The sequence below is a fragment of the Salmo salar genome, chromosome ssa05 (assembly GCF_905237065.1).
Source record: "Salmo salar chromosome ssa05, Ssal_v3.1, whole genome shotgun sequence".
NCBI lineage: Eukaryota > Metazoa > Chordata > Actinopteri > Salmoniformes > Salmonidae > Salmo > Salmo salar.
The window spans coordinates 28,708,046-28,716,051 of NC_059446.1; positions in this window are offsets into that span (position 1 = coordinate 28,708,046).

Sequence of the window (8,006 nt, forward strand, 5' to 3'; positions counted from 1 at the left end):
AGAGTAGAAGTTGGTGAACCAGGCGAGGCAATCATTTGAGAAACCAAGGCTATTGAGTCTGCCGATGAGGATGTGGTGATTGACAGAGTCGAAAGCCTTGGCCAGGTCAATGAATACAGCAGCACAGTATTGTTTCTTATCGATGGCGGTTACGATATCGTTTATGACCTTGAGCGTGGCTGAGGTGTACCCATGACCAGCTCTGAAACCAGATTGCATAGCAGAGAAGGTGCGGTGGGATTCGAAATGGTCGGTAATCTGTTTGTTGACTTGGCTTTCGAAGACCTTAGAAAGGCAGGGTAGGATAGATATAGGTCTGTAGCAGTTTGGGTCAAGAGTGTCCCCTCCTTTGAAGAGGGAGATGACAGCAACTGCTTTCCAATCTTTGGGAATCTCAGACGACACGAAAGAGAGGTTGAACAGGCTAGTAATAGGGGTTGCAACAATTTCGGCAGATAATTTTAGAAAGAAAGGGTCCAGATTGTCTAGCCCGGCTGATTTGTAGGGGTCCAGATTTTGCAGCTCTTTCAGAACATCAGCTGACTAGATTTGGGAGAAAGAGAAATGGGGAAGGCTTGGGCGAGTAGCAGTGCTGTTGACCGCGGTAGGGGTAGCCAGGTGGAAAGCATTGCCAGCCGTAGAAAAATGCTTATTGAAATTCAATTATAGTGGATTTATGTGTATATGTGTTTATGTGTATGTGTTACCACATACAGTATTGTATTGATGTGGAAGTTCTCCCTTATGACTTAATAAAAGGCAGTCACTGAAAGACTCCATCCTCTTTAGCCAACAACTAAAGGCACAACTACACTAAGACATAATATGTAAGTAATTCTACTCTACAACTCCTGCTCTGAAGCTGTGATGTAATTATCCCATGTTAAGTATGTGGGACATAACTCAGCTATCCAGTGACTGAGCGCACACACACACACACACACACACACACACACACACACACACACACACACACACACACACACACACACACACACACACACACACACACACACACACACACACACACACACACACTTTCAGAACCCTCACCTCTTCCCGCTGTGCAGGAGGTCAAAGGCCTCATTGATCTGATCCAGGGACAGAGTTCATCCAGCTTCAGTTTCTTATTCATGTACTCCTCAATGAGTTTGGGGACGCTCTTCAATGGCACTAACAATGTTTAGATCAGCTAAACTTAGTCTAGATTTTACATGTCTCTCCTAGTGAACCGCCCCCCCTTTGCCCTCAGAACAGCCTCAGTTCGTCGGGGCATAGACTCTACAAGGTGTTGAAAGCGGTACACAGGGATGCTGGCCCAGCTTGACTCCAATGCTTCCAACAGTTGTATCAAGTTGGCTGGATGCCCTTTGGGTGATGGACAGTTCTTGATACACATGGTAGACTGTTGAGTGTGAAAAACCCAGCAGCGCTGCAGTTCTTGACACAAACTATTGAGCCTGGCACCTACTACCATACCCTGTTCAAAGGCACTTATATATTTTGTCTTGCCCATTCACCCTCTGAATGGCCCACTTACACAATCCATGTCTCAATTGTCTCAAGGCGTGAAAATCCTTCTATAACCTTTCTCCTCCCCTTCATCTACACTGATTGAAGTGAATTTAACAAGCGACATCTATAAGGGATCATAGCTTTCACCTGGATTCACCTGGTCAGTTAACCCAACCAAACATGCCACCAGGGGTCTTTCCACAGTCCCCAGGTCCAGAACAAATTCAAGGAAACGTACAGAATTATACAGTCACGAGTGCATGGAACTCCCTTCCATGTTATTTAGCACAAGTGAACAGCAAACCTGGTTTCAAAAAACAAATAAAGCAACACCTCACGGCACAACACCTCTCCCCCATGTGACCTACTTGTTGTGTGTATGTACTGACATGTACAGTGTATGTGTAACTGATAGACGCACACACACACACACACACACACACACACACACACACACACGTTAATGTTTTAAATATATGTCAATTGAAATGTATTTTGTCTGCAATGTATTTTTTGTTATATGTCGGACCCCAGTAAGACTAGCTGTCGCCATTGGCGTCAGCTAATGGGGATCCTAATAAATAAAATCAAAGAGCAGGTGTTCTTAATGTGTTGTATACTCAGTGTATATCTGGCCCTTTTGGATACTGATTTATTTTTTATTTAACCTTTATTTAACTATGCAAGTCAGTTAAGAACAAATTCTTATTTACAATGACCGCCTACCCCGGCCATACCCTAACTTGGACGACGTTGGGCCAATTGCGCGCCGCCCTATGGCACTATCAATCACAGCCGGTTGCAATACAGCCTGGAATCAAACCAGGGTCTGTAGTATGCCTCTAGCACTGAGATGCAGTGCCTTAGACCGCTGCGCGGCTTGGGAGCCACACTGATACCACTAGACTTCAGCTTGCCGATTTACAAGGAAGGTTTGTGGCCACACAATCCGTCTTACATGTAGCCTAATTGCTTTGTATTTTACCATTTGATGGAATAGAAATGTGACTTGCTGAATGCCAACCATGACAGTCACATTCCCAATAAACTTCAGGGCGAAGTCCACCCCTCCGTTGTTCATCTCCACCAGCACCTTCTGGATGGGCTTGCTGTGGCCATTGGGGTTCACAAACTCAGTGGCCCCAAATGCCTCCGTCTTGTTAAACTTGTCCGGGTTGATATCCACCTTGCAGCCCATGACTGTAGCTAGGCCCACGGCCTCCTACCTGAACACTACACATTTGGAGCCGGGCTCGACATGAAGAGGGATAAGGAACAACTTCATAATTATATTGACATCTCATTTAAGCCTGTTGAGACACAAGACTGCACTAAGCAATTAACAGCACTGAGAAGACTTATTTTGTTTTGTCTTAGCGTGAATGCATGGGGTTTGAAGCCTTATTTAATGCCATTCATATGTTGGCTAAGTTTGTCATGATTACACGCCCATGAGTATGGTGGAAGTCTGAAATTCCTAACATGGCAGTGTTGAGAGCGGCACCGTAACCAGACACTAGCGGTTCTGGGGGCGGAGGGGGGGGGCAGTGCCCCTGTGACAACAATTTTGGACCCCCTTGTGGCCCCCCTAAGGGGGACTACTTTGTAGTGGGGGTAAATTCCATCAAGTCAGTTGAATTAGACGTGTGTGCTGTATTGTTTTATAAAAAGGTACGCCTATGGCATACCCTCATACCCCCTCAATTCCAGTCTTATTTTTAATAGGCCTATTCGCACGGGAATAGCATTACTATAGAGCGTCGGTTATGTAATTATAGCATGTCTGTTTTTCCAGTGGACAACACTGACGGGATTAGTTTTACCAAACTGCCCCTGTAATATGATTTTTTTCCTCATTCCAAAATCGACCATTATGACGGAAGCCTGGCGGCTCTTCTAGGCATGATGATATATATATATATATATATATTTTATCCAAACGGGCTGCAGCACCTAGTTAAACTCTGGGATATCCCTAAAAACACAGGGATGGCGGGATGATAGTATTTTAGAGCCCTATTCACACGGGACTAGTATCACTAGAGAACGTTGGTTATGCATGTATTACCCCAGAATTTACTTCATTCCAGAGGACGATAAGAGACGGGATTAGTTTCCAAACTAACCCATGTAATTAGTTATTTTTTTTCTCAATATATTGAAAGATGACGAAAGCCTGTAGGTTTTTTTCTAGGCGTGAAGATATTTCCGGACGATAACAGGCAACACTGATAACTCAACAATTTTTATAAACCATACCAAACCATCTTTGGTATAGTGTCGCCATAATATTTGAATTGAGGAAGTGTGATCATAATCATTAGGATATTTTAGCGATCCGCAGTAGAAGTCCTAAATGCCCCCCCAGCCTTCAGATGAGATAAACAGCGCACTTGCACTTCATATACATTTTTTGGCTATGAATGAGAAAGTTAACTTGTAATTTCCAAATGTTTACCTCAGTTGTATGCTGCTTTGCGATCTACTAACAAGAGGTGCATTAAATAAGCGCAATATTTTTATGATGCATTCGGCGATGTTCAATTCATTTGCACATAACATAAACAAAAGCATTCACTGGGAAAGTTGGTACATGTAGGCCCTTCATATATAGACAATGCGCAGCACTTCTTCCAATTGATCGAATCAGTTGTTTTCTTGCTCAAACCGTGAGCAACACCTGCCAAATAGTGATGGGTCGTTCACGAACAAGTCGGGTCTAAGAGCCGGCTCTTATAGGCATATCAGAAGAGCCGAATCTATTTATAAAATATATGAAAATGAAGATATGAATAATCAAAATATTGAAATGAATAGAATGAACTAATTCAAAGAACGAATAATATAGTCCTAAATGCTCAAGGGCACACACATTCGTTCTGACTGTGCTCAGACTCACACCCTGACTAAACCGCTCGCAGTTGCAAAATAAATGTAGGAATATATGTTATTCAATTACTGCACCCACACTGCTCGCGCGCATCAACGAGCGTCTGCTTTGCCATGGGCTAAAATAGAAGTCATTCCTATTTCTGACGCAGATCGCGCTGCATGTCCTGCCTCTCCCATCTCCTCATTGGTTTATAGAAGCAGGTACCCACGTGCCATCTCCTCATTGGTTATACCCACGTGGGGGATTGAAAGACGAACTGTTTTGCTGGTTGTCGCGGTAATACTATGAAAGTGTAGATGCCAATCACCATATAAGTTCAAAGATGAAAAAGCCTGGAAAGAGGAGAGATGACAAGAAACGATTCGGTTGACAGTTTTATGTGTGGATTAATTGTCAGAGTAGAGGACCTTGTGCATTTCAGGTAAAATAACAACTCAATGTTTATATCCCAGGACAAATTAGCTAGCAACAGCAAGCTAGCTAAATAGGACAAATTAGCTAGCAAGTGCAAGCTGCCATACATGTTTAATGCTTTTCGACCTGTCCCCAAATTAATGTCAGCGCTTCAGAGTTTGTTTTGATATTTTAACCTGCGTGTCGTGATCGCGTTTGGTGTAGGGGGACAAAATTAATTTATGCACGATAGCGCACGATGGCGTATGCGCGCAGCCGGTTTGGGTTCCGTGTAACAGCCTCACCTGTTGTTCCTGTCAATCAGACACACACACAGGCGTCAGTGCGGGAAAGAGTCCAAAAAGCTACTGCAGTTTGTCTTACCACTGACTGCTGGACATCAAGGGTAACCACTTCTTACATGTTGGTTACATGTCACTTCATTGAAGATTTTTCGATGTCTAGCTGTCTTCTGGACTGCTTTGAGTTCAGCGACAGACACACCCCAGAGAACTTGGCAGAGGAACTGTTGAGAGTGGCGAGAGAAGATAGAAAAGTTGTGTTAGCGACAATGCAGCTAACATAACCAAAGCCATGAAAATGTTAAAATTGACCCATCATCCATGTCTTGCCCACACAAACAACCTGATTGTAAGATATGCTCTGAAGGTGATGAAGCCCATTGTGGACAAAGTGAAAGAAGCTGTGGAAAACTTCCACAGGAGCACAGTAGGTGCTGAAAAACTAAAGTCTACACAATGCCAGGTGGGGATGCCTGAGCTGAGGCCAAAACAAGACTGCACTACAAGGTGGAATTCAACATTTTATATGTTGAAGCAGTTTCTTGAGTCAAAGGATGCCATCATCTTTACCCTGGCCGTTGTCAATGCACCTGTTGATGCTCTGACCCAAGAGGAATGGGAGGTGGTGGAGGAGGTGTGCAGAGTCCTGGAACCCTTTGAGCAGGTCACTGAGGAGATAGGTACAGTAAGCAGTTATTACTACATCATTATTTAATCCAGTATTACAGTTGAAGTGGGAAGTTTACATGCACCTTAGCCAAATACATTTAAACTCAGTTTTTCACAATTGCTGACATTTAATCCTAGTAAAAATTCCCTGTCTTAGGTCACTTTGGATCACCACTTTATTTTTAGAATGTGAAATGTCAGAATAATAGTAGAGTATGATTTATTTCAGCTTTTGTTTCTTTCATCACATTCCCAGTGGGACAGAAGTTTACATACACTCAATTAGTATTTGGTAGATTTGCCTTTCAATTGTTTAACTTGGGTCAAACATTTCGGGTAGCCTTCCACAAGCTTCCCACAATAAGTTGGGTGAATTTTGGCCCATTCCTCCTGACAGAGTTGGTGTAACTGAATCAGGTTTGTAGGCCTCCTTGCTCGCACACACTTTTTCAGTTCTGCCCACAAATGTTCTGTAGGATTGAGGTCAGGGCCTTGTGATGGCCACTCCAATACCTTGACTTTGTTGTCCTTATTTCACTTATAATTCTCTATATCACAATTTCAGTGGGTCAGAAGTTTACATACACTAAGTTGACTGTGCCTTTAAACAGCTTGGAAAATTCCAGAAAATTATGTAATGGCTTTAGAAGCTTCTGTTAGGCTAATTGACATCATTTGAGCTGGTGGAAGAACAAGGCCTCTGTCTACCCACGGCTTACTAAAGTCATGACAGGGAGACTCTGCATAGTGGCCACATCCGTTCCCTCTGAGAGGGTCTTCTCGAAAAAGTGACAAATAATTACTGAGAGAAGAAACCGCATCAGCCCCTCGAAAGTGAGGCAGCTTGCATTTCTGAATGCAAATCTCTCATCAAAGCAAAACATGGTCAGCATTGCTGTGTGCTGCTAGTTATAACATGGCAATAAAGAAGAGAGAGAAAAGAGGGACCCGTTTAATATTTTAAGTGCGATGCTGCAGTTTTGCACATTGTTATTGATTTTTCTTTGATGTGGTGCAATATTCTATTATTATGTTCTTCAGATTGTATTCGTTTTGAATTGTTACATTTATATGCACTTTGTTGATATACATTAAGAAAGTTATACTTTAAATGCACATGTGTAATAGTGTCCTTTTTTACATTTATTTCAATTTGTGGGATGCTAAATTGTTAATTATTTTTCTTTGATATGGTGCAATATTCAATTATGCTGTTCAGATTGTATTCGTTTTGAATACTAAACAATACACTTTGTTTATATACATTAAAAAGTTATAATTTAAATACAAATGTTTAATAGCCTTCTTTTTCATAACAAACCAATGCATTTTTAAATACATTGTGGTTATCCCTCAAAACACAGGGATGTCAATTCGCACTGGACTAGTATGGGTATCAGAGGACTTTGGAGTTCGCCAAAACTTTCTGGAATTGGTACTCTCCTGCCATGTAAAAATGACTGCCATGCAGTGGTGTGTATTCATGGACGCCAAGGGTAAATTTACCAACAAAATAATTCATTACACGTAAAATATTTGATCTTTCGTCTCTGTGTTTCATAATTTTCCTTCAATTCGCAAGAGGCTGAATGTATCTCACAGGACAAAGCATTGGAGCAAGCGAAACAGCATCCCTCTGTCTCTCTACGTGTAGGCCATCTATCTGATGCTGTCTGGTCCAAACGAGTATGACATTGTTGCCGCCCGTTGCATTGAATGCAAGGGAAGCCAGCGAGCATTTGGCCTCCCTTGAAAAAAATTGTATTCAAAATTAGCCAATCAGCTTTGAGCTAAACTGAGCGAGCTCAACTGTGAATGGTCCTGGCAAGAAAAAAAATGGTTAAGGGAAGCCAGCTTGGATTTAGCGTCCCTCCTATCAAATCACTTTGAGAGCATACATCATTAACAGAAACAACTTGAATTGTTGTATCTCTTTGTGTTGTTGTCCTCAGGTAGCTACATTTGGCCCTTTCCTAAATTAGCCATGGCTGGGGATAGGGATTTGGACTTGTGGTTTTACTTAATTATCCATGGACAATGAGTCAACAGAGACTGTACTTTCTCAAAAAGCTGGGATCTTTTAATGTTAATTGCACTATACTGACTCTGTTCTACAAATCTTTCATTGAGAGTATTTTAACTTTTTGTATTGTTTGTTGGTTTGGCAATTCCACTGTCACCCAGAGAAATATGCTGAGAAGGATTATCACCACAGCAAGCAAGGTACTTGGAGT